This window comes from Pinus tabuliformis, chromosome 6 (genome assembly GCF_031772625.1).
Source record: "Pinus tabuliformis cultivar Carrire ecotype Pingquan chromosome 6, CPIR1, whole genome shotgun sequence".
In the NCBI taxonomy this organism is placed as follows: domain Eukaryota; kingdom Viridiplantae; phylum Streptophyta; class Pinopsida; order Pinales; family Pinaceae; genus Pinus; species Pinus tabuliformis.
Window position 1 is genome coordinate 501,640,195 of NC_142292.1, and position 27,179 is coordinate 501,667,373.

Genomic DNA, 27,179 nt, shown 5'->3' on the forward strand with positions numbered 1-27,179 from the left:
GCCAGCCCGAGATCCTCCACACGGCATTAGAAACATGGTTACGATGGGGGCATGGGCTGCCAACCCCGTCGCTCTGCCACCTCACTCCACATACATAAGCGCCACGAGAAATGCAGGAGTGGGCCACTGGGACTGGTGGACCTGCCTCCCAACATAAACATTGTTATGTAACCGCCGCTAATATATATCATATACCGTGTAAAAAGGGAGGGGCGGGGTTTGACTTCCCGAACCCTCCCTAACCACTTCCAAAATTTACCACTATGCCAAACGGCCAGTTTGGAATATCCACCCGAAACTCATATAAAAATCATTTCTCTCAGTGCACGGGACAGAGAAGGAGAGGCAACGATTTCGAGAACCAGATGGCATAACCCTGAGTAACTAAGAACAAATGGTGGAACCTTGCCTAAGCACAATTTCCAGGGGGCCATTTTTGGTCCAGTGTCAGAATTGGGCAAGTTTTATATCGATTTTGCACCTCTCGGTGACAGGAATCCAATGGTGATGCTAGTTTTTGCAACAGAGCTCTCCATTTCTCGGCCATTTCCAGAATGAAGGTATAAGACTCCTTTTTGTAACTGATGATTATATTCTTCTTTCTCATGTCATTTAATGAATTAATGCCTCCCCATTGATCGAGCAGGGCCCGGAGACGTAGTCCAAGTTGGACGAACTTCGTTATCAAGCTTCTTGTCTTCTTCTCATGCTTTATGTGTTTCTTCTTCTTCTCTCATGTGCACATTAAATTTCTATGGTTAAGCTGCAATTTCTACATGTGATTCTTTAATGCATCTATAAGCAAAAGACCTTGCATCAAGTGGTATCAGAGCAGGTCTTTTTAGATGTGAATCGCATGTTTGTATGCTAACAAGAAACAGGCTCCGAAGAGGCGAAGGGAAACTAGAGTCTCTCAATCCTGAAGCGGGGCATGCACATCAAAGGAGAAACATGGCAGATGAAGAGGCTCGTTATGAAGAGGAGGTAAGCTTCCGCAATACTTTATATATGATGGCAAAGCGTGTTGAGAAGTTGTTTTCAAGAATTGAAAAACTTCAGAGTGCTGAGAAAAAAGCTCCAGAAGGACAAGGTTCAATGCACGGAGATGATGGAGGAGATCCACCTCCTTCTCCTTCCACGAGTGAAAGTTCCTCCTCCTCCCATCACCATCATCATAGAAATTCAAGGGATGCACATAAGAAACCTTTCTTTAAATTAGATTTCAAATTCGATCTTCCCATGTATAATGGTGAAAGTGATGCAGAGAAGCTTAATAACTAGATTAGGAAGATTGAGATCTACTGCAAGATTCAGGAGATCGTAGAGGACGAGGCAAAGATCCAGTTGGCCTCTCTTCGGCAGAGTGGCACTGATCTCATCTGGTGGGAGAGAAAATTGTGAAGCAGTAAGAGTGTGGGTAATCTTCCTTCCTCATGGCCTAGTTTCATTTCTTCACTAAAAGAAAAATTTTATCCCTTGGGTTACAAGCAAAAAGCCTTAATGAATTGGCAGTATTTAAGGCAAGGCAAAGGTCAGGATGTTCAGAGTTTTATAGAGGAGTTTAGGAAACAAGCACTTAATTTGGGTATTGCACTTGATTCACCTAAAGTAGTAACTAAGTATATTGGATCATTACATAGTTACATTAGACATTCCTTATTATTGTTTGAACCTACTACCATTGACTCGGCCAGTGTAAAGGCCATTCATCTGGAAAACAGGGGAACACATGGACAAGATGACCACTCCAAGAGAACCACGGCAGCCAAGAGAAGGGGAGAAAATCCCTATTGTACACATTGTGATAAAGAGGGGCATGATGAAGAGAATTGCTCGAAGCTGCACCCTGAGTTGAGACCTAAGAGGAATGACAAAAAGGGAAGCAGAAGGTCGTCGCCACCATACAACAAAGCCAAGATTCCAAGTCAGAGGAAGATGAGAAAGTCACAGTTGTAGGATTTACACGAGGTAGGCCCATTGACTTGGGGTCTGATTCTGGTAATAAATCAAGGATTTCAACCGACATAATGAAAAGGCAACTCCCTGTAGCAGGACTCCAAGAACTTGAGGAGATCAACCACCGCATCCAAGCAGAGAATGCTGAGCTAAGGAGGCTTCTACAGGAGGCAAGGGAAGAAAAACAAAGGTTACTATGCTAGTTGCAAGCCAAGGATGAGGCCTTGGAAAAAATACAACATAGCTATCTAGAGGTAAAAAGCGATTCTCCGATTTCATATGATTTTCATGATGATGAATTTGCTGCTTTTGAAAAACATGCTATAGGAATTGGATCCAAACTATTGAAGAAAATGGGGTATCAAGGAAAGGGCCTTAGCATCAAAGGCCAAGGCATCATAAACCCCATCGAAGTCAAGGAGTTTCCGTGTCATGCAGGACTCGGATACACCAGAAAGGAAATGGGGGAAAGATCCAATACAGCTAGTAACCAGCCAATGACAGACGATGAAATTCCTTCCTCACAATCCATCGATAGTGAGGGCTCCATGAACACTTATCGAAGGAACACCAGGGGAAAGCACCCAAAGGTAGCCCTGAAAGTTTAGAGGAAAAAGAATCGTTGTAGCCATTGCAAAAAAGAGGGACACCCACAAACCACGTGTCCGATGCTCCATGCTCTGGAAACATCACTAGAAGAGCCGAAAGGTGAACATGTTCAACAAATGAATCCACCCCATTCACAGTGGTCTGCTTTATTAAGTTGGCTTTTTTAGGGGTAGTAGCTTGTTATGGCCACCATTGTAAATCATACGTTGCAAGTAAATGTAAAAATGATGGTGTGTTTCCCATCACTTCAAGACGCAACGATGATATTGTGGCCTTCCCTTATTAGTATTTGAGGCATTAATTACTTTTTATGTAATCCTTGGCCAATGAGTGTGTGCTATGAACTCTTGGCACGAAGGGATTTTTGAGTCATGTGTGGTGTGCATGATTGCAAGAATGTACCAGTTTCACGTGCAGGTGATTGAAAGTGTGGATTGAATCAGCGTGCTAAGTGTAAATGCTTTTGGAGGACCAAAAGATCCTCAGTGGGGAGGATTGATCTAGGTGGATATTTAAACACAGTGGCATGGGAAAAGCTCAAAATTCAAAGTGGTGGAAAGGCAATGAACCTGACATCAGATCGAAGTGCTCGTCACCCTGATTCCAACGGTGCGAATGGCACTCCAATCCGAGTCCGGATGAAGAAGATAGAAGTAGTCAAAGTTGAGGGTTGACTTACCCATGTGGCAGGCTTAAAGGGGATGCAATTTTGACCAAACCCAACCACCAAATATCGGCCAACCTAGGCTAGATTCCAGGTGAATTTTTGGCCCAATTAATTTGTCTCCTTTGATTCAGAATTAAACTTTTGGGAAAAATCTCGTTGGTTATGCAAAATCAAAAAAAATATATAAAAAAGGGTCGATGGGCCACCACCCCCACCGACCTTCCCAACAGTCATAACCAACATATTATATGTTGGGGTGGGTAGCCATGACCCCACCACCCTGGTATCCTCCACACGACATCAAAAAAATGGTTACAGTGGGGGCGTGGGCTGCCAACCCCGTTGCTCTGCCACCTCACTCCACATACATAAGCGCCATGGGAAATGCGAGAGCGGGCCACCGAGACTAGAGGACCTACCTCCCAACATAAACGTTGTTATGTAACCACAGCTAATATATATCATATACCGTGTAAAAAGGGAGGGGCGGGGTTTGACTGCCCGACCCCTCCCTAACCACTTCCAAAATTTACCACTGCGCCAAACGGCCAGTTTGGAATATCCGCCCGAAACTCATATAAAAATCATTTCTCTCAGTGCACGGGATAGAGAAGGAGAGGCATGGATTTCAAGAACCAGATTGCGGAACCCTGAGCAGCTAAGAACAGAGGGTGGAACCTTGCCTGAGCACAATTTCCAGGGGGTCATTTTTGGTCCAGTGTCAGAATTGGGCAAGTTTTATATCGATTTTGCACCTCTCAGTGACAGGAATCCAATGGTGATGTTAGTTTCTGCAATAGAGCTCTCCATTTCTTAGCCATTTTCCAGAATGGAGGTATAAGACTCCTTTTTGTAACTGATGATTGTATTCTTCTTTCTCATGCCATTTAATGAATGAAGGCCTCCCCATTGATCGAGCAGGGCCCAGAGACATAGTCCAAGTCAGACGAACTCCATTATCAAGATTCTTGTCTTCTTCTCATGCTTTATGTGTTTCTTCTTCTTCTCTCATGTGCACATTAAATTTCTATGGTTAAGCTGCAATTTCTACATGTGATTCTTTAATACATCTATAAGCAAAAGATCTTGGATCATGTCATGCAATCCAGTTAGAGACAGTGTGACAGTGTCACACTTTTCTCATTCAAGACTTGCAACAACTATATAATGTCACAGTTCCCAATATGGGAAGGGTGTGACACCTGAAGGTTGTGTTTTCCACCAAATTAAAAGGTTAAAATCAACAGAAATCATCAAAAAAACTTGAAATAAATACATCAAATTAGGAGAGGGGCTTGAGAGCTCTTACCTGGAAGAAATAAGACCGAAAATTATCCACTAGAATTCCCTGACGGTCAAGCCAAAAATGAGAGCTTTTTCACCTTGGAGGTTAGTAAAATCCAAATTGTAAACTAAAATATTTTTTTTCCTTTTAATAGGAATGAAAACATTTTTATTATTTTACTTTACCATTTTGTCTAATTTTCCTCAGTGCACTTCATTTTTATTTCAATTTTTAATAGTTTTGGGAAGGTATGATGTTTTTTGTCATCTAAGCATGTTCAAATCGCAAGTTTAACAATGAAACACAAATTTTTGGCATGAGAATACTTTTAACCTTTTTTTGACTCAGTGAATTTACGAAAAATGTCCTCACTAGAGTTTTCTTTTTTGATTTTTCAAACTCTCTAAATATGAAAAATCATCAAGATTTACTTTCTTCGGGCTCATTAAAATTTTATGTTGAAATAATTTGACGAGTTATCTTTTATCCTTTTGTCGAACTCGCTAAATCTAAACGAAAAAGGTCACCTTGGAGTTTTCTTTTCATTTCTTTTTCGAAATATCTAAATATGAAAAAGGAATCGAGTTATGCCTTCATTGGACTCCTAAAAATTAAAAAATAAAGGAGCCATCTATAAATTGGGACCGAACCATTCCTTCCTAGGGTTCGTTAAGAATACTCTGAAGGACTCATCTAAAGTATGAGTTTATGCTTTGATCATATGTTATCCTCCTCAAGCTCGATTGAAAATAAATTGGTACTCACCAAAAATGGTGGGGGGGATTTGGGAAGCGAATATATAAACTTTGTACATATTTTATGGCAACAAGTTTCTCTTGAACATGACACCCTTTCACTCCTTGTGTCAAGGTTGGGAAATCCACTTGTCTCTTGTTGATCATATTCCTTCAAAATTATTACACTTTGATTAATGGTCCACTTTTTGAGTCAATACTTTTGTTGTGCTTGTTTATCGAAGGCAACCTATTGGTTGAGAAATTTGCACCGAGAAACCAACTCAACCAACTTTAGGTCCAAGCTGGACCTTGAACCAGAGTGGCATCCCTCAAGTGTTACGAGGATTTTAATGTTGTTCACTTTCACTGAAAAATATCCTATGAAGCACAATGAAAAAATCTATGTTTTTTTGTATAAGTGGTTGTTGATGAGTCACAAATCCCTACTTAAAAAATAAGACCTTCTCTTGCAGAGGCCTTATCAAAGTGCCAACATTAAACTTGGTAGAATAACATATCATAAAATGTTTTGATAGAAGAACATAGGAGACATTAGGTAATTAACATATCCTCCCTGAATACCCAATTATCTAATAGGATCAGAAGCATATAGAAGAACCTCTATAGCTAACAAAAAAGATACCTCTAAGTATAGCATAGAAGCTACAATCTATTGATTTATGGGTGATCAATCAAAACAAATTGTTCATCTTTTACTCAGTATAGAAAATAACTTTGTTAGGGATGTCAAGGATGTTGTTCCTCAGCCTATCCCTTCCCAATGTCCTATACTACCTCAAATATATGCAGAAAATGGATTGTGAAATCATTGGAAACACTCACATGTACACAAATTTGTCAAAGGCCTAAGTGAGAAGCCTTTGATTAAAAACTCTGTAATAGTAGACTTTACAAAAATTGCAATTGTTTTTGGGCACAAAATCCAACCCTTTTACAATGAAAATGAAACAATATATAGACATCAAGCTAATTGTGTCATGATTGTGTCAAGATTTCTAGAATAAAAATCTAAACAGTGTACTAAAGATAAATAACATCTCTAATATGTTGCAGGAAACTTGGAACTATTGGAAAATCCTCTGGGTTCAATTCTGGGAATTGGTTCATTGATGATTATTTGTCTGCCACCTATGCCTTTGACTACTAATTTATATGCCCGAATGTTTCCTTTAAATCTGATGTGATCCCTTGACTGTTGGGTTCTTTTCTTGAAAATCTTAAGTTGATCCTCAAAATATGCAAACAACCTCCAACCATTGTTTTTCTACTACTAGAAATATAGAGTTGTTGAAGATGCCTCCTCAAGATTTGTTATCTTCCCTTCAATCCTGGTCACTCTTCCACTTGTTCTCCAGTTTTTGAAGTGTAATTTACAAAGCCTTTACCTTTTACGTATAACATCTTTTGGGAAAACTTAGAAGAAAGGTTACCCTGTTCTTGAAATAATTTGTAGAAGTTCCCAAGCATAAACTAAAATTTTATTAGGTAGCAATATATCTTCAGAAAATATACTTAACTTTATGAAACCAATATATTAGTCCATGTACTTATCTAATACTTGTAAAAATATCCATTATCATTGGTCCGTGATGAAAATGACATGATGAGGAACATCCTTGAAATGATCATAGGAAAAATGATTCCCACCATCTTTTATGTAGCCGATAAAATCGATATTCAATCCAATTTGTTTCCTTGATCTACTTTGAGAGTGCAATATGTACACTTCTTAATACAAACACGGTTACTCATACAAGAGTAATTAAAAGCATGCCTTTTATTTTCTACTTTGACTCCATACTGTTTAATGAAGTAGAGGGGTTTCTCCTAGAAGGATGGACTTCCATCAATATCCTCCTATGTAAGCTTATCTATAACTAAGAACTTCACTTGATCATTTGTCCCTCCACTATTTTGGATACCCTTGAATGGTATCAACTGAATCACTTCAAAATATAGAATTCTGTCCCATAACAAGCAATTCACTGATGAAGACTCACTAATGAAGAAGTAGCACAATTCAAATCACAAAACAATGTTCTTTTTGCAAAAAAAAATTATAATACCCAACTCTTTTCTTTCCTTTCATTCTAGAGCTTCTTAGCTCAAGATTCATTGTGCTCTTTCTCCATAGTGCCATGTTGTCCTGCGTAGAACAATGTGGGAAACAAAATATTGAAAACGGAACTTGAGTCTTCCTTTCATTCAATGTACTTTGCACCATGATTTGCATCAAGGCAACTGCCTTTGAAAAGGAAAATGTTCAGAGATGCTTGATGCTAAGGAATGAGAATTTGGTCTTATGTGCTCTGTATGTCAATTTTCAAACAAATTCTTCAACAAATAATGTTTTCAGAAATTAAACTCAATAGAAGTGTAATGCTCTAATTAATTTAACCAATAATTTAACCAGATATTTAGTCTAAACAGAATATGAAATCTACATGAAACCTGCTTTAAAGTTTAACCAAAATTCATATATCAAAATTAATTAAGCTGATGTGGAGTACCTACTTGGGTTCCTACAGATGAAGATGCTTCAGAATTGCTCCCGCTCTCGCTCCTGTTACCAAAAGACCATAACCTCCCAACCAAACTGGGTACCTAGGTACTCAGTGTAGAATGCTTCTCAATTGCTGCAATCTATTCCCCCATGCCCAAAAACTTCAGAACAAACAAGACCCAATCCTTATTGTCGGTAATCTTGTGCTACAAATTTTCCTCCTCTCAACTGTGCTTCCTCCCACAGCAAAAGATTTTCTCCCCTTTTAGTCCTCCTTCCTTCTCCTATTATTTCTTATGACCACTGCTCATTCATCCTTCATTGCCTTAGTTGTATGCCCCCTGTCTAATATGTGGCTCCTCATAGTGAATTAAAGAGGTAGTCACACTTACTATTGACACTCATCACTTTATAAGGTTGTAGGTGATACCAACTATATTACGTAGTCCTTTTGTTAATAAGTTTTATTTAATATTTTATTATATTATACCTCATTTAATGTTTAACCTTTAATTAAGAGTTACTATTTTTATAATAATATAACTCCCTTTAAACTTTTATAATTTAATTTAGAACTTTTGGATAATGTTCTATGGTTACCTATTATGAATGACGACTCATACTAAAATACATATTCCAATATGTTTTGCAAGTTAGATATTTATTTAATATCTTCAACAATTACATCTTTTATCCTATATTTGGAATTTCTTCATAATTTAATACTACTAGTGCAGTGCAGGCAACGTATGCATATGTAGCTATCATATGCATGCATTGTATGCATGCTAATAATTCACATTTTGTTTGTGCTGGTAGATGGGTCATTACATACACCCCTCCTTCAGCAAACTTCGTCCCGAAGTTAAGGTTTATATAGTATACTAGTAATTATAGTGTATTATTATTTTAGTAATTAGTGCAGTTATATGAGGATTATGTTCTGTGATTACATACTTGTTTAATGTGAGGACATTTTAAAATTTGTGATTTTGAACGTTGATAGGTTTATAATTTTAATAGTTAAGCCTGACCCTGACCAGGCTCCCAAGCTATTCTAGAATCATCCTATCCTTCCTAATCTCTTCTGCTTCCATCCTATCCGTCCTCTACTAGAGTGTGCCATAGCATCATCTATACTGACTAACCATTCATAGGCTCTCAAGGGTATTAGCGTTGATTATATCAATCTGATTGCCAAGTAGGCATCTGGCAGTCATCATCACACGTCTAGGGGAGCGTGAATTGCACATTCCTCCCATGACTCCAGGTTTTGGAGGATAAACGGTGGGTAATACCTGGACACCTCTCCTCTTGGGACTAGGGTCAACACCCTGTCATAGAATCTCTTTGAGCCTTAATTGTTCTGAAGTTTTTGTCATCACGTGGTCATCTTGCTAACGATGTTATCTACAACATAAACACTTATCCATACATTTATAAAATATGCATCAATATATTAAAAAATAAACAGTTTATGTATAATTCATACATGTCATCTACAGTATAACGTTTTTCGTCATGTCCTGTTCATGTTATTGATTTTCATATTGAAATTGTGATCATTCTTTTATTTCTATCTCAACGATATGCAAAAAAAATGAAGCAAAATTTATAATATCTTAATTCCCATCAGAATTCATGATTTAAATTTTATAGCAAGATTACTCAAATATTAAACTTTACTTTGATATCTATAATTTAGTAAGATCAATTTGAATAACATATTCTGTCTTGGTATCCACGTACCAGTGGAATTAAGCAGATAACATATCATAAAAATTCACGTTTATATGTGATCATTCCAAAATGATTTTGAGTATTTGATTTAACGTACAGTAAATATATACAAAATATGACTTAAAGTTCTTCAAAATTGACACAAGTTGGGGTATTTTTGACATATGATTTCCGTATCTTCCCAAGTAGCTGATCCAGGGCTATACTTGTCCCACTGGACCTTAACTTGGTCTACCAGATAATTCCTGAGTTGTCGAACCCTACGTTCCAGTATACGTAATGGTTCAACCGAAATGATTCCCTCGTCTGATACCTGCAGTTCCTTCCATTGAAGGTTATGAGATTTGTCAGCTATGTAATGCCTTAATACAGATACATGAAATACATTATGAACTTTATGCAAGTGAAGTGGCAGTGCAAGATGATAGGCGACAGGTCCAACCTTTTCCATGACTTTAAATGGTCTGATAAATCACGGTGACAACTTTGTCCCTTTTCCAAATCAAATAGTGCTTTTATTTGGTTTGATGCGGATGAAAACCTGATCCCCTACTTCATATTTCCTATCAGTTCTGTGAGCATCAGCGTAACTCTTTTGTCTATCTTGTGCTTCTTTTAACTGTTGTTTAATTTGTTTTTACCTGTTCCTCCATCTCTTGGATTAATTTTGGCCCTACTATCACCCAATCTTCTAACCTGTCCCAACTTAACAGTGTTCTGCAATGTCTGCCGTATAATGCTTCAAATGGAGGCATTCCGATTGAACTGTGGTAACTGTTATTGTATGCAAATTCGACTAAGGATAAGTACTTTTCCCGGTGCGATTGCTGATCCATAACATAAATCCTCGGCATATCTTCAAGTACTTGATTTACCCTTTCTGTTTGCCCATCAGTTTCAGGATGATAAGTTGTACTCAAATTTAGTCGAGTTCTTAAGGCTGACTGTATGCAAGTCCAGAATCTTGAAGTGAATCATGAATCTCTATCTGATATGATCTTCTTAGGTACTCCATGAAATCTGATAATTTCATTTATGAATACTCAAGCTACGTCAGAAACTTCGTAAGTATCTCTTACGAGAATGAAATGGGCGTTTTTCGTTAATTTATCCACTACCACCAGAATAGTATTGTGTCTTTTAGAAGCAAGAGGTAACCCAGTGATAAAATCCATAGAAATGATCTCCCATTTGGTCATAGGAATGTCATGAGGTGGTAGGAGACCTACTGGATGATAATGGTTAGCTTTTACTTGTTGACATTCCAAACATCTTGCAACGAATTGAACGATATCACGTTTCATGGCCAACCAAAAGAAGAGTTTCTTGGTATCAATATACATTTTCTTTACTCCAGGATGTGCACAATATACTGCTCTATGGGCTTCCTTAAGGATGGTGTCTCAAAGATCCCTATTATCAGGAATATACATCCTTCCATGAAATCGTAAGATTCCATCATCTTCTAGTTCATATCCTTCAAACTTAGATTCTTTTGGCTTTTTACTATCAAGACTAGATCTTACCTTTAAATACCAGCTATCTTTTATGAGATGTTCTTGTACTCGTTTCCTTAAGTCTACTTTGATAGGTATGAGGGAAAATATTCGGGGTCTTCTGCTTAAAGCATCTGCCACTACATTTTATTTTCCTTTAATATATGATATTCCAAAGTCATATTCACTTAGGAATTCACTCCATCATCTTTGTCTAGCATTCAAGTCTCTTTGGGTGAATAAATACTGTAGACTTTGATGGTCGCTTTTAAGCGTAAAGCTTCGCCCTACTAGATAGTATCTCCATATATTTGTAGCTAGTACTACAGCGACTAACTCTAAATCGTGAGTGACATAGAGTTCTTCATAAGGCTTTAATTTCCTTGAGGCATACGCTATTACTCCTCTATCCTGCATTAATACTGCACCTAATCCTTGCTTGGATGCATCAGTACATACAGTAAAATCTTTGTCCATATCTGGGACTCTTAAGATTGGTGCACTAATCAGCAGTATTTTGAGTACAGAGAATGCTTTATTACATTCCTCAGTCCATTCATAGTTAACACCTTTACGTTGAAGAGTTGTAATTGGCTTTGCGATTTTGGAGAACCCTTCCACAAATCTTTGGTAGTAACTGGCTAAACCCATAAAGCTTTGCACTTCATGTGCATTTTTTGGTATTGGCCATTCCATGATTGCCTTCCCAGGAACTATTGAGATTCCTTCCCCTGATATGATATGACCTAAGTAATGAAATTTTTTCTGAAAGAAAGAACACTTGGATAACTTTCCATATAACTGGTGTTTTTTGAGGCAAGATAATACTATCTGTAAATGGTCTTCATGCTCTTTCTCATTATTGGAATAGATAAGAATATCATCTAAGAAAACTTGTACAAATTGATCAAGATATTTGTGAAAAACGTTATTCATAAGGTTCATGAATATTGTTGGAGCATTAGTCAACCCAAATGGTACCACTATGAATTCATAATGCCCAAAGCGTGTTCAGAATGTTGTTTTAGAAATATCGCTTTCCGAAATCCTTAGTTGATGATAGCCTGATCGAAGATCAATTTTTGAAAAGACAGTAACTCCTTTCATTTGATCGAAAAGGTCATCAATTCGAGGCATTGGATATCAATTATTTACCATAGCTCGATTCAAGTCTCGATAATCTATGCATAATCTTAAGGTTCCATCTTTCTTCTTGACAAAAATTACAGGAGCACCCCAAGGTGAAATACTGGGTCGAATGTGTCCTATATCCAATAGTTCCTTCAATTGAATTTGTAAATCTTGAAGTTCCGAAGCCGTCATTCTATAAGGTGTTTTAGAGATTGGTTGAGTACTAGGTTTCAATTCTATTGTGAGATCTAGTTGTCTTTCAAGGGTAATCCTAGTAGTTCCTTTGGAAATACATCTGGAAATTCGGCTAACACCGGATATTATTCTAAGGATGGTCCTTTTTCTTTACTTATTTCTTGAATTATATATACCTGACAACCTTTCCTTAAACAACGCTTCATTTTCATTGTTGATATGTAGCGTAAAGATACTTTTCTCTTGATACCTTGAATTTGGATTGCCTCTCCTTCATCATTTATACCGAGAATTCTTTTCCCATAACAGTCTACCCAAGCTTGATGAGCTTCTAACCAATCCATACCTATGACAAGATCATAAGTTCCTAGGGTTGTGACATAAACTTTCAATTTAGTCGAACAGACCCCTAGATCAATTTTGCATTGATCCACACTTAAGTCTGCGGATTAGAGTTCCCCTACGGCCATTTCTACCGTCTGAAATCATTTTGTTTGTAAGTTGTCAACCCACATTTGTTTAATGCATATGACAAAATGAAACTATATGTGACACCAGTATCAAATAATATTTTGAATTTTATACCATTAATAATACCTGAAGATTCAACTACAGTGGATTGGTGTGTTGCTTGATTGTTGTTGACTAATGCATGGATTCTATGATTGCTTTGGGTATTTGATATTGGTTCCCTTCCTGTCCTATGCAATATACTTGATGAAGCTTCTGGACAATCACATTGAAAATGCAGTCCTCCACATCCCCAACAATTAACCTCGGTTGGTCCTCTTGAATCAGAATGTAAATTTCTAGATAAAGAGTTTCGCCCTCTCATGTTGCTTCCTCTCGAATTTCTTCCTCTATAAGCAATTCCACGAGATTTCTTTGGACTTTTGTTTGATGATTCAGCAGCTATAGTATTAACTGCCATGGGAGTTCTTGCTCCTACACTTCTTGGGGTAAATCTATTACCATAAGGTGGTCTTGAGCTACTTCCCCTAAAGAAATTTCGAGGAGTCTTTCCTGAAAATCCTGATTGTGGAGGTTCTGCTGGCCCGACATCCTTTTTGATTCCTAGATGTTCTTCTGAATAGTGGCCACATTCTACCACCTCAGCTATTGATGATGGTTTCCTTATCCTAACCAAGGCCCTGATGCGAGGGTTTAACCCAAATATGAAGCGTTCAGCTTAACGTTCATCAGAATCTAAGTAGTAAATGTATTTCACAAGCTCCATAAACCTTATTTCATATTCTTCCACTGTTTTATTACCTTGAATTAATGTATGAAAGGCTCCAGCTTTTTGTTCCTGAAAATATGGAGGTAAATACTTAGAGCGGAATCTTTCCTTGAACAATTCCCAAGGGACTATCCGTTGTGAGGTGTAGTTGTTTTTCCAGATTTCCCCACCAAATCAAGGCACTTCCTTTAATTGAAATACAACAATTTTTGTTTTTGAAGAAGAAGAATACTCTCTTAGTTTAAAACATTTGTTTGTTCCTTCTAACCATGCTTTGGCATGTTCTCCAGCTCGTCCTCCTGAAAATTCTGGGAGTTTAAATTTTTGAAGCTCTCTAGAAATATCTTCCTTTGATTGTTTATTCTCAGAACTTTTGGGTTTCGCTTGACTTGTTTCTTCAGGTTGAGGTTGATCTTCTTTAGTTTTATCCATTATCAACCCTTTTAATGTTTCCATTATGGCTTCCAATGAGTTCATTATAACGGTCAACTTCGGTGCTGGAGCGATTGGTGTTGATGATGGTCTCAATGGTGACAGTGATGGAGATGGTTGATGAGCCCTAGAAATGGGTAATTATATGGGCTCATTTGGCCTCCTAACTCAGCTTAATCCACCATTCTCATTAGTTTATTGCATGTTTTTTATTATATTTATGCTAATAGAGTGAATTGGGTTAGTCATTATGCCATGAAGTCTAATGTGTGCTTTATGCAGATTTTTGGTCAATTTTGAGACAAAATCAAAGGTTTAATGAGCATTTGGCAGCCAATATTCGAGGAAAACAAGGGAGAGGATTTGTAGGAGGGTGTCCCCCTCATTTATGACCCCCTACCTCGAATCCTCATTCAGAAATATCTGAGCACCAGCAGCCACATTGATGCATCAAAGGGGCAGCCGAGCAAGTGAAGAAGAATTGTTGTCTATCTCTAGTCTTGGGAGCTGAGCCTCCTTGATTTTAGGAGAGATGTTGGAGGCTCTAGTTGTATAAGTAGGAGGGCTTAGGTGCGCAGTAGTTTAGCCAGTTATTAGTAGAATTTTCGCACTTTTTTGCAGCTCTTGTTCAGCTCATTTTCGAGCTTATTTTTGTGAACAGTTTATGTAATATGACTTTTATTTTGATAATGGAGATGACATATTTCCTGAGCCAGCACTGATTTCTTTTTGAGGGCTGAAGCTCTTGGGTTAGGGCCCAACCCAAGCTGCCCAGCACCTCTTGCTTTGTACTTATATGTTTTTGTTTCAGTTCATGAGTTAATTTTTGTTAGATAGATTCATTCTACCTTGTTTAGAATAGGTTGCTTTTGATGGTTTGCATAGTTGCTTTTTGTTTCATTTGCTGAAGTAGGTTAATACAGTGATAGGCTAATATTCAAAAAGGCAAAAAACATGTCTTGATCTCCTTTTTCCCTTCCTGGAACCATGATTTGAGGTCAAGGCACCATTGTTGCCACCAAAAACACAATTTTGCTTCTTCCATGCAATTTCTAGTGTGATGATTTGATTTGAAAAGTTAAAGGGTTGCTTCATATTCATTTTGCCAAGATTATTTCCTATTTCTGTAATAAATCTCTTTGCAGGCTTTTATATTCATACGGTACTGTTCAGCGCTTTATGCTTCTAGGTCAGAAATTAGGTTAACAAGAGATATGGTTTTGTTTTCTTCGTGCAGCTAGTCCTTTTCTTGCTCAGTTTCAGTGTTTGATTTGTAGCTCTCTTACAGTACATCTCTACTCATAATAATCCAATAACACAGCCATCACCATCTCTTTTGCTACATGTTTCACAGGTCAGTCGGATCCCTTCACAAATCTGCCCTAATTTTTGCACTTTTCTCATAATCTTTCCTCTCGTCTCTTAAACAAATCCAACCATCATTTTCTTTCCTAATCATCCTTGATGAACTTCAGACACCTTAACACATCCCTCTAATCTTCAGCTACCCTTTCCCGCCATTTTTCCACCTTTAAAACCTCTAAAACAACCCTCGGCATCCTCCTATAGATCCCCTGCAGCCTCCTGTAGAATTTCCTGAAGGTGACTTTTTGAAGTCCAATTGCAGAGAAAGCCTCTAGAAGGTTTCCAGAGGCCTCCTAGGACCCCTCCACACCTTCCTACACCTCTGAAAATTCAAAATTCGCCCTCCATCACCACCTAATCGCTGCCACATCCACAAACAGATAAATTACATGCATGACAATTTCACATAAAATACATAAAAATCCAAAAAGATGTTTTTTTCTCATTTCCTTCTAGAAATAGCTTGAATAGATGTAGGTTTCTTCCTCAGTAGGTAATGGCATTCATTTCATAGGTTTTCATCTCTCTTTCTGCAAAAATAGGGTTAATTGGTAACTTAGGGTTTGCTAGGTTTACCTCGCATTTCAGTCTTCTTTCTCTTTCTGCAAGTAGAATAGCCCCTGTAGAGTGAGCTTTCCTTTCTTTCATCACAGTTAAAGCTTCTTCTGGAATTCATATGAAGTTGGCTTGAGCTCCTAGTGATCTTGCACCAGCTGACCAAGTGACAGCTTGTAGTAAGAACTAGTACTTGTGCATACAGCACCGTCACTTCCAAGTTTGTTACGAACTACCGAGTTGATAAAATTAAAGTAGGAAGCCCCAGGAGTTGCAGCATTATTGTTGCAATACTGGTGCTCACCAATGGTGATGACGACAGCGGTGGCATTAATGATGGTGATGCTGCCCGATCACATCATCATCGCTGATATGTCCTTACCATTGTAGTGTTTCCTGTCTACATAATAAAATTGTAAAAATTTGAGGTATACTCTCATATTTAACATATAGTTTTGCAATTTCAAATTTACAAACAAGTATATTTTTTTTTTTTCCATTTTTACCTGCTAGGCAAGTCTTACTGGTACTGTTATCACTCAGGTTGTCCTTAAGCTCATGAAAGGATACGGCCGAGGTAACCACAAACCAATCTTTGGACTACAGGTTCTAGCCCACCTGCAATCAGAGAGGGCTCTCTCTTTCTGATTTAGCTTTGTTGAAGATGATTTTAGGCTAGTTATTGAGTTTCGAGGGGTTTTGTTTTGATTTTTGGTGGGAAGGATGATGCTTTCAAGTAGAGAGGCAAAGAATAGTATGGTAAGTTTCAAACCATTGGGCATGGAGTCATGGAGTAAGACTGCTGGTGCATTTTCTTGGTCACAAGAGAGAATTATGGAGCAAGATAGCTACATATGAAACAATCATTCAAGGTAAAAGAGATGGATTAAAGGCTAAGGAATGAGGGGCAAATAAGAATCCCTCATTCAGGTTAGCAGAAGGAAGATAAATGAGCCCTATCTAGGAGCAACTAAGAATTCCTAGATAACAGTCATTCATATGTGAAATAGATCAAACATGAGCCATAACAGAATTCATATTTATGCCTAAATCAAGAGGAAAACATTAAGAAGCCACAGAAACTGAGCATAGAGTGCAGCTAAGCAAATTCTAAACCAATCCTTTGTTCTGTAACTTGAGCATATATGAAATTGAGATAACAGAGGTGAGGAACACTTATTGATTCATATCGCAGCACAAGAATTCCGCATTCAATTATTCAAACCATTAGACACAGAACAGACAGTCATTCCTCCAAAGCTTTTCAGCAATCTTTGATTAAGTAAAACATCTCAGATATCCAATGCGAGTCTCTAATGAAGATTATCAACCAACCAACCCTTTTTACAATGTAGAGGGTCATATAAATAGGAAAAATTATCCAAAATTAATCTATTACAACCGACCTAAACAGGTCTGAAAGAAAATGATTACTTTAACCTAATCTTATCCAAAAATAAATGCATGAAAATATCTTTGAGCTGCGCTAAGGGTAGTTGTATCAAACTGAGTTAATGTCTGTCCTGGGTGGCTTGGTGCAGTCTTTCTGTAATAACTATGATTTTTCCTTTATCTCCACCTCTAACTTGGTTCTGCTGCTGTTTGGTGGCATTATTGTGCACTAATCCCGACCAGATAAGCTTTTAAATGGCTTTAACTGTTTTGCTGACTTTGATGGAGGTTTTTAATTTTCACCTGCTTTGATGTTGCCGAACTGATACTCTTTGACGCTTCATCTTTCCTCTGATATTCTTTGGGGCTGAACCTGGCCTCCTTAATGTCTTCTGAGTGGTTTAGACTGTCCCATCGACCTTTCATGGCAGCTGCTCGGCCCTCTGTTGCTTCAAAAACTGTGTTTGCCCCTTTCTGAATGCTTCGCGAAGAAATTCTAGTCATTCTGCGCCTTTCGGGCCTGCTGGAGGCCGAGTCGCGAAGGGGCTTTCCATTTTGGCCTATTTCACGTAGCCATGCCTGTCTTAGATTCTGATTCTGGGCTTCCTAGGCTACGATTTGCGCCTTTCGCGCTTTTTTTGACGGTGACGTCAGCGGTGGGTCCCAGTATGGCGGTGACGTGGCGGTACGGCGGAGGAGGTGACGTGGTAGTACGGTGGCAGCTACATGGCAAGGACATAGTGGCAGGAGGCCGATGCTGGATGGTGACGTCAGCATGACGTGGCGCTGACGCAGGAGGGGGGAGAGCGGTATCCGGTTTCGAGCGCACCGCTTTTGAGCAGAAGTGGTTTCGGAAAAGAGGGTTCCGCCACAGTCGAGAGGGCGACACGTGGCAGGAGTACGACGGGAAAACCGCCCATCTCCCGGGCGCTAACCCTCGGCAGCTTCGGAGATGAAAGGGCCCACCCATCGTTGATCTGTGGTATTGGGCATCGGACGGTTGGCGGAACAGATGAGGCGGCGGAGGGATAATGGACGGGGCCCGCGGCGCATTTGAATAATTTATTAAATGGCGGGGGGGTTTAAACATTGGAAAAGTGGGTTTACGGGGTTATAAGCGAGCGGGGTAGATATTTACATGTAAAACATTAGGATAAGGGCGGAATATGGGTGCTGTAGGGTTAGGGTTAAGGGGGAATGGTTGTTAGCATGACCAGGTGTCAGACTAACTCCAGTTAGGACACGGATGGGTTAGTAGGAGCCCCAAATGGACTACTATCTCCCAGACTTAGAAGAATATGGCTATAGTGCCAAGGGGAGGATTATTTAATATTTTTGGGATTTTATATATTTTTGCATAGTAGGGGATAGGGAAATGATTTGGGGAGCTAAATAATAGAGTTAGTAGTTAATATGGAAATGACAAGAAAGCACTAAGTATGTGGATCTTAGGCTATCAATGGGGGAAAAGTGACTCACTAAGTATGTGGATCTTCACCAAGGCAAATGATATGGAAAATGATGAAACTAAGAGGAATCAAGCAGATCTTGACCTCTTTAGGGAAATTAGTGAGTGATTTGGGAAATAAGAAGAAGGGGGGGAGTTAGAGATATCCAGCGTGAGCTCCTCCAAATGAAAATTGCCTTGTACCTGTGATCTAAAGTAAAATATCACTTTGAAACACAAATTTGATCATAAATCAACATTCTGCAACCTCAAACTACCTACCCAGCCTGCTTACCTAACATTTTTTTCTCCTTTTTGGTTTAGGTGCACTTAGGCTTGCAGACCCTGCTTTACAATTTTTCTTTTGACTGTCCTCCTATCTAAATCTATCCTTATTTCTGCCAAGGGCCCGGATTAAGCAGTTGGGCTCCTTTGTTTCTCTACCTATCTACAAATCTGCCAAGATTAAGCTGTTTGGACAGATATTCATTCTCTATATTCTAAAGCAAGAAATTGAAACCTAGGGAAGCCAAGATTAAGATGTTTGGACTTCCCTTAACAGAACATTCTTCAAAAATGGTTAAGTCATCAAAATTGGAATACAGCAGTGGTATTTAGACTGGCACACTTCCATGGCCCCTTCTTTGGCCTCTTTAGGAAATATGGAGCATTGCAACATGCAAAGTATGACATATTTGGCATGTAAAAATGTCAATCATGAAAGATGAACACATGTTGCAACAGGAGGCTAACAGTGGCTCCACTTGGGGATGGCTTTTCCTTGTGAAAAGCCAAGAACAGCAGGTCAGACTGCCTTGATCTTCTATTGTTGCTGTAGACTGAAACCTTTTCTTTGTGCTGGCTGCTAAAAGTGTGAAATTTTAAAATGTGAGCAACCCTCTCCTCAACTGAAATATTGTGAAATACATAGCACTGCCTTCTTTCTTCTACGTGCTTGATATTATATACAATGTTGCTTGAGCATTGCCTTTAAAATAGATCCAAAACATAGATCAGAACTGATGTATTTCCCTTAGCCTTGGTCTAGAAACAGTTGCTGATGTGAAACTAAAAACTCCTCTCTTATTTGAGGTTGTTTGACCGAGGACTGCAAGCTGCAAACAGTTTCTTTTACCATGAATTTCTGTGATATGACAGCGCTATTATTGCTATTTTGCTGAGATTAATGCAGAGACAAAGCCTTAAAAATGGAATACTGGCGTTGGCTGTGTCTTCACAAACTTTGCTGCTGCTCCTCTAACACTCAGACTACTTATACAAAAAATAAAAACAAAGTGCTGATATATACAAATATCGATATACAAAGAGATATATACAGAGCTGCATTGTATCCCTTTAAAAGGGATCATGGTAATGTTTTAACATTCAACCATTAACAGGGCCTTCCTCAGCAGTGCTGCCCTCTACAGATTTGAGAAAATATGTGTTATTTCCCTGAACAGCAGAAATAACAAATGGCCCTTTCCATAAAAAATCAAATTTTGCATGTTTTCCCTTGTCTTCTCTTCGTGAATCCCACTTTAGAACTTTGTTGCCAACACAGAAATCTTCCACCTTAGCTCTTTTATCAAACATCTTTTTGAGCTTCTCTTGCAAAATCTTAGCTCTATCATAAACTTGCTCTCTGGTTTGCTGAAGATGAATGGTCTGATTGATTCTTCGTTGAATGTCATTTGGTTCAGCCTGAATCTCCTGTAACAGTTTGATAGTAGGGATGCCCAAGGATGAAGGAAATCTGGCCTCCATGCCATATACTAGCTCATAAGGGCTCATCCCAATGGATTTCTTTGTTGAAAGTCTGTCTGCCCATAGGGCATTTGTGAGCTTTCTATGCCAGTTCTTCTTGTTCTCTTCTAATATCTTCTTGATAATATTAATGAGGCTCTTGTTAGATGACTCAGCCAAGCCATTACCTTGGGGGTAATAGGCTGTGGAATGCCCCAAGGTGATGTGAAATTTATGGCAAAAACTGATCATCTTTTTGGATTTGAAGGCAGTGGCGTTGTCAGTAATGATCTTCTTAGGGCAGCCAAATCTAGAAAGGATATTGCACTCAAGGAATTGGATAATGATGGTGTCATTGGCTTGCCTACATGGGATGGCTTCAACCCACTTAGTGAAATAGTCAGTGGCTGTCAGAATCCACTTATGCTGGCCTGAGGAAGAGGGATGGATTTCTCCAATGAAGTCAAGACTCCATTGTTGAAAAGGCTTTTCAGTTGAGATGGGTTTAAGGGGCAGGGGCAACAGCTTTCTTTTGCCCTCAAAGATTCGGCATTTGTGACATGAAATGGCAAAGCTCTTTACATCTGCAAAAAGAGAGGGCCAATAGAAACCAGCCCTTAAAATTTTATCAGCAGTGGACTTCCAATATAGATGTCCTCCATAGTCACCTGCATGGAATTCTTTCATGACATTGTTAGTTTCATTCATGGTTAAACAATTAAGCAATATGCCTTCATGATTTTTCCAAAATAATGCACCATCTATAACACAAAACTTTAAAGCCTTCATTTTTAAAAATCTTTTCTTAGTTCTGGACAATCCTGGGGGAGCAAACAGGTTTAACAATACAAAGCATATATCAACATACCATGGAGATTGCAAAAAGGTTTCACTGATCTGTGGAGTCGCCAGCTCCTGTTCATTGTCCAATTGGTTAATGTCTAAGGCTTGGAAGTTTGTTTCGAACATCAATTTGGCTAAACCTTGTACCTTTATCAGTTTGGTTGGTTTTATTTCTATGTCATACTCAAGGATGTTAGCAATCCACTTGCCTCTTTTGCCCTCTAACCCCTCTTGGGTTAATATGTCTTTTACAACAGCGTTTGGTACATAAGCAATCACATGTGAATATAAAATGTAGACTCGGAAATCTTTGATTGCTTTGACCAGGGCATAGGCCTGCTTCTCCATGATTGGGTACTTCAAAGGGGCATCTCTTAAGGCTCGGCTGAAAAATGCAATTGGCTTTTCAGCTCCCTGATCATCCTTTTGCAAAAGGACAGCAGCTATGGAGTGCTCCGATGCAAATGAAAATATGATGAAATCTTTGTCAAATTGTGGACTGGTGAGGACAGGAGCTTGTGTTAAGGCAGTTTTGATACTCTCAAAGGCTTGCTTGGTCTCAAGAGACCATTTTACCTTGGCATCCTTTTTTAACATATTGCTTAACAGTCGTATCAGTTCAGCTAGATTTGGAATAAATCTTCTTAGGAAGTTGATTTTTCCAAGGAATGCTTGTAACTCTTTTATGTTTCTTGGATATGGGATTTGGAGGATGGCTTGGATTCTTGCAGGATCAATTCTAATCCCGTCCTTTGATATGACATGGCCAAGAAGTTTGCCTTCTTCAAGGCCGAAGAGGGATTTCTTGGGGTTCAAGGAAATGCCATATTTCCTACATGTCATGAATATTTGCCTCAAATGTTTTAGGTGCTCTTGATCAGATTTAGAGAAAGGGGTTAAGTCATCAAGGTAGACAACTAGGAAATCATGTATTTCCTTGGAAAATGAAATATCCATTGCCCTTTGAAAGGTAGCACCAGCGTTTTTAAGTCCGAAAGGAATCTTCACATACTTAAATGTTCCCCATGGTGTGGTAAAGGCTGTCTTGTCTTGGTCATCCGGGTGAACCAGTATTTGATTAAAACCTGAAAAGCCATCTAGCAAAGAGATTCTAGATGACCCCACTACTCTTTGTAGGATGTGGTCCATTTTTGGCAAGGGGTAGTGGTCTTTTAGGGAGACTTGATTTAAATTTCTTAGGTCTACACATAGCCTAATCTCACCTGTCTTTTTTCTTGTGGGAACAAGGTTGGATACCCATTCAGAAAATCTGATGGGTGCTATGATACCTGCTTCAAACATTCTTTTCACTTCCTTTTCAATCAAAGGGAGAAGCATAGGATTGATTCTCCTCAGTTTCTGTTTGAAGGGCTTTTGGTTTGGTTTTAAGGGAATGGTGTGTTGGATTACTGAGGTGTCATAGGACTTCAAGTCCTCATAACTCCAAGCAAATACATCTTGGAATTCTTTGAACAAATCAACATATTTGGGCTTCTGATCAGGTGGCAGATTTTTGGATAATTTGATCATTTTGGGCTGCTCTGCTGTTCCAATGTTGTGCTCTTCTATATCAGTGTTTAAGGGCTGCATTTTTGGTTTTTTGGGAACATCATTTGCATCAAACATGTCTTCCAATGGAGTGAGGCCAACAGGGAGAAAGTTATCCTTTAGATCAACGATCTCGGCCTCTGTTTCTGCTATTTCCTCCAAATGCATCTGTTTCAGCTCTTCTATGTTTGTATTGTCAAAAACAGTTGGGTTCAGGATTTGTTTGGCTGTTGCAGCTGTTACAGCTTGCTGATTTTCATTTGCTTGTTGTTTCTCATCTGTCATGGCATCCATGTCAATGTTAATATTTGAAAACTCATGCTCAAGAGTAAGGAAATTATTAATCTGGACATCATTTTCGAACACTTGCCAATCTTTAACGTTATTAGGGACAGCGGGCCTATGTTTTATCTCAGCAGTAAAGTGGTGATTTGGCTCGAAGGGGAGCTTGCATGTACTAGCAAAAGTAGCTAGGCTGTGTGCGTGAATGTTATGCTCTCTTGAAATCTTGGCAAGCTTGGATTCAGTGAATGCATTGAGTATATTAGTGGCAGCAGTCCTATAGGCCCTCATTCTATTGTCATTGGTAACAAAGTTGCCTTTCATTTGTTGTATGATTAAATCAGAGTCACCTAGGATGGACACCCTTGCAGCTCCTAGAGCTTTGAGCAGTTTAAGGCCTAAAAGGAGAGCCTCATACTCTGCCATGTTATTGGTGCATTTGAAGTTCAGTCTGTAGGCATGGCCTTCTGCGTGATTGTTATGTGTATTGTGAATCCAAACACCTGCCCCTGCTCCTAACTTGTTAACAGATCCATCAAACTCTAAATACCATGTGATTTCTTGCTTGTGGTTAGTACCAAGAGTTTCAGTCATTCTTGCAGTGGACATATTTGAAATTTCTGTTTGGGGAGGTTCTTCTTGTATGCTGGTTGCATCTGTTGTTTTGACAATTTCATCAGTATGGGCAACCGATTCCTCATTGATGTGAGTGTTTAGTTCTAAAGCCAATGGCTTATCATCAATAAGAGGATTTGTTTCATCATTAAATAAAATAAAGGAATCCATATCAGAATGGATTGAGTGAATAGGAAAATTTTGGGGCTTGTCCTCACTGGTTACCACATACTTCATCAATGTTTCTCTATATAGTGTCTTTGGTTGCCCAAAGACAGATATAGTGGCATAAGAGAGGTCTAATTGGAGGGACCCTTGGAGTTTTTCTCCCCAAGATCTTGATAATAGCATACCGTACTTTGGTGGAATGTCAGCAACCACCACATCCATGAGGATTGTCTTGTTGGGATATTGGACTAAGGAGACACACAGGTCTTTGATGAGGCCTAAACACTTGACTTGACTTGAGTCAAAGGAGAATAGATCTTTGTAGGGTCTTGTAACATCAAGGTTCAGCTTTTCCATTACAACTTTGGTCATAAGGTTGTGTGAGGCACCTGAGTCAAACATGGCATTGTGTAAGACTTTGTCATGTATGTGCAAACTGACATAAAAAGGTAGAACAGATCCATATGTTGATTTTCCATTAACTTCTGGACCGAACAGTAGTTCAGGTTGATCATCAAGAACATTCACATCATCCTTAACCTCTGGCATTTGCAGTGATCTTTGAATTTGTTGCCTATACACATCATGTTTGGAAAGTTCGGATAAGGGGATGGATATCTTTAGTTTACCTATTTCTGCCTCTAAGTCAAATGATTTTTCAAATTGGGTCTTAGTATTTTGAGAGGCAGGCTTCCCTTTTTCCATTGGAGTATCAGCAATTTGGTCTTGTTTATTAATGTTATGGGAAGTGACTGCTTGCGGTTTTTCAGTTTTAGGAGGGCTTTTTGGAACACTGTTCGAGTTCTTTTCCAAGGAAAGAGGTGGCAGAGGCTGGTCAATAGAAGGCTGCATTTCTGTTATGTCCTCTACAGTTACTTGATGTGGGTTTGGGACAGGTATATCAGTTGGTTCTGTTATGACAGCCTTGCCTCTAATCTTGTTGGGTTGTTTTCCATCCTTTGGTTTGCTAGGTTCAGAAATATCAATGGTCCTAGTTCTCAGCTTATATTGTTTGTGGACCTCATACACAGCAGTATCATAGCCTTGTTTAAAATCAAAAGACTCACCAGACTTGGTCTGAAACTGATTAAAGTCATGCTCATCTTGGTCTTGTTGAGTTAGGAAAATTTGTTGCTCAGCCCTTGAATCCACCAAGTTCATGTGAGTGTCCTCTGTGGGTTCACTAGATGTAGAGGCTTCCGCATAATTTTCATGAAAAGGGGGCCTTACGTCATGGTCTGGGCTAGACCTGCCAGCATTTTTGTTTGAGTTTTCCTTTAATTTGGGTTCCTTATGGCATTAGGTTGTTGTGCTTCCCATGAAGACTTCCTCTCAACACTTTCTACTCTGTCTCCCAGCCTGTGCATGCCACTGATAATAGCATCCAACTTTTGATCTAAGGCTGAGGGTTCCTCCTTAAAGGTGGTTCTTCTTTCCATTCTAGCTCTGTTTCTTTTAGCAATTAGGTTGGCCTCTACACTGACAGCAACATTTTGCATGTCTGCAAGGGTTTGAGGGGCTCTTTCTTTTAACTGGTAGGCCATATCCGGGTCGAATCCATCAGGGAATTTATACAAGGCAAGGTCAAGTGGAGGTCTTAAGTTCTGTGGTATTGCATTATAAACATTATTGAATCTTGCACAATAATCCAAGACGGACTCTTGAGGGCCTCTTTTTATTGTATCGTACTCAGCTAGTATGTGCAAGGGGTCCTTCTTTTTCTCCCATCTGTTGATAAAGGATTGATAAAGTTCATCCAAATTGGTTATGGAATTTGTAGCAAGTGCTCTGAACCAAGTCCTGACATCACCTGTTAGACTTTGGACGAAAATTTTCATTCTCATGCTATCATCATCTATTTCATAGTTCCCAAAATAGTCTTGCATTTTCTTTGTATGCTGAAGGGCTGTGCAAGGACCAGTTCCATCAAAATATGTGATTTTAGTTTGATAATCCTGAGGCATAGCCCCAGGGTTAGCAGGTAGTTGCAGGGGTGCATAGCTATTAGCCATATTCACAGGGATAAGTGGAACAACAGGAACAACAGGGACAGCTGGAACAGCTGTAACAACAGTAGTGATAATGGGAGTATGTGCAATGAATGGAGGTGTGGAAGGAGTGCTTTGGGAGGTGGACGATGAACAAGGGGAAGTAGGGGTTGACCGAAATAAAACTTTGACAGGGGTTGGAACACTGATTGGGTGAACTACTTTAGGACTATTATCAGCAAAATCTTGGTGTTTCCTAAGAATCTTTGGGATTAAGTTGGGATTCTCAAAAACAGCTGGAGGGTCTGGGTCAGTATTTGACCTAGTATAACGAGTTTTCCTCTTTGGAGCCAGCTTCCGAATTTTGTTTTTGGTATTTTCCTGGGAATGTTTGTAGTTTAGGAAGGAATTGATTAAATTTTTGAGACAGCTATTTAGAGCTTAAAGCTAGAATGAAGATTGACTGAAGCAGCTTTTATTTAATCCTGTAAATGCAAAGCAAGAACAGTTTCAAAGGCTTCCTGGCTGACATTCAGACTTCATCTGTAGTTTTAAGAAATAGACAGCAATCGGAAAAATTAGTTCGATTTCCCTAGTCGAGCTTTCCAACTTGATTCGTGAAATTATCTGAGGAGTTCCCCAGTGGAGTCGCCATTATGTTATCACTCAGGTTGTCCTTAAGCTCGTGAAAGGATACGGCCGAGGTAACCACAAACCAATCTTTGGACTGCAGGTTCTAGCCCACCTGCAATCAGAGAGGGCTCTCTCTTTCTGATTTAGCTTTGTTGAAGATGATTTTAGGCTAGTTATTGAGTTTTGAGGGGTTTTGTTTTGATTTTTGGTGGGAAGGATGATGCTTTCAAGTAGAGAGGCAAAGCATAGTATGGTAAGTTTCAAACCATTGGGCATGGAGTCATGGAGTAAGACTACTGGTGCATTTTCTTGGTCACAAGAGAGAATTATGGAGCAAGATAGCTGCATATGAAACAATCATTCAAGGTAAAAGAGATGGATTAAAGGCTAAGGAATGAGGGGCAATTAAGAATCCCTCATTCAGGTTAGCAGAAGGAAGATAAATGAGCCCTATCTAGGAGCAACTAAGAATTCCTAGATAACAGTCATTCATATGTGAAACAGATCAAACATGAGCCATAACAGAATTCATATTTATGCCTAAATCAAGAGGAAAACATTAAGAAGCCACAGAAACTGAGCATA